Below are 1745 nucleotides of genomic sequence, written 5' to 3'. Positions count from 1 at the left end.
TATATATATATATATATATATATATGTACTTGGCCATCACTCGCAAGCAAGTATGATTTGGTAGTTAGCACCATGCTCTCACTTATTATTTTAGGTGCCTATGTAGTCCCAACAGATTTAGGTACGTCCTTAATCCTTCCACTTTTGATCCAGCAAAATATCAAGGATGTGTCTACCAGGAGGGCAAGAGGGAATCACTGGCTCTTGGTTGACACTTGTTTTCAGCTAAGTAGCCTGGATCAAAGGGAATGATGCAATTTACCTGAGGATACAATGCACAACATGGTCCTAGAAACAAACTCAGAACTGTGATTAGGTATCCTCCCCTCTAAGCATTAGAGGGGTGGGTTCATAATGCACACATGCATGCACGCACACACAGAGACATACATACACAAACACATGTATCATCATCATCATCTTTATCAACATAATTTACATCTGTTATTCCAACCTGGTGTTATTCCAATCTGGTGAGGATTAGACTGGTTGTCATGGCCTGAGTCAAATCTTATTCAGAGTTACTACAATGATAAACAGGTCAAAGACTGTGTCTCACTCGTATGTCTTGTCTATCACTTACCACTTTACAGAATGTACCAAGGGCATTGCAATTTATTGTGGCACCAGTGCCAGCAAAGTTGCCTCATCCTTAGCAAGTCAAAATATCTCAGTCCAGCATTTGTCATCTCCATCCATTCACCGGCACCTGAGTGTTTTCTCATTCTCAGCTGAGAGAAGAGTGTGTGAGGAAAGAAGACTGAAGTGAGAGGGTGAAACAGTAAAAAAATAACAGAAGAGAATCTGGGTGACTGGAGTGAAAGGCTGATAGATGAGAGTCATAGGGAGAGAGAGAGAGAAAGTTAGTGAGCGAGAATAGCAACAGCTACATAAAAGCATATATGTACAAACACACACACACACACACACACACACACACACACACAACCAAAAGAATGAAATCAACTAAAATATATAACATGATGCATCTTTAATGATGTATTTACATAGACAAAGAAGACAGCATACATGTCTTAAGAATGTCACCATTTTCTCACTCATACACAACACCCACCTTTACACTAATTTACATATCTTGAGAAAAGTATTTATTTAATATGATCTTGTCAGTCTTAACCATTATGAATTTGTGGCTCTACGGGATATTATTTTTATTGATTCAAAGAACATACTTAGAGTTTTCTTTGAATATTTCCTTCTTGATTCTATGTCACATCATCACTCTAGATATGAGAAATAATATTATCTATATCTACAATTAAACTGATCAACGATATAATTTACTATTTCTGATTAAGATGCCATGAATTATGGTTCCTTACATTATTGGCATGGACAAGCAGCAATAAGAGATTTAGAAACCTAAAAAGATGGCGCTCTCTGTAATCTTTCTATAGCTATTCTTAGCTAGATTCATTTATGTTGCTTTGTCTTTTGGAATGCTGTGTTGAGAGGAACTGCAAAATTAGTTTGAAATTGGCGTAACATGATATTAAACCTAACTCTGGAAATAAATTTAAACAAAAATCAGAGAATTATTAGGCTTTTCTTCAGCAAGAGATCAATTTGACATTCCATATATCTTGGACGCTGCTTATGTACTTATGGAACACTGACATTTAATGTCTGTGGAATACATTCAAAGAAATTTGATTTCTCTCCTTCCAGCACCCACTCTCTGAGTGAATATCTGTGTATGTATGTATATATATGCATATATATAT

Source organism: Octopus bimaculoides, chromosome 12 (assembly GCF_001194135.2).
Source record: "Octopus bimaculoides isolate UCB-OBI-ISO-001 chromosome 12, ASM119413v2, whole genome shotgun sequence".
Taxonomy (NCBI): domain Eukaryota; kingdom Metazoa; phylum Mollusca; class Cephalopoda; order Octopoda; family Octopodidae; genus Octopus; species Octopus bimaculoides.
Note: the sequence above shows the minus strand (reverse complement) of the source record.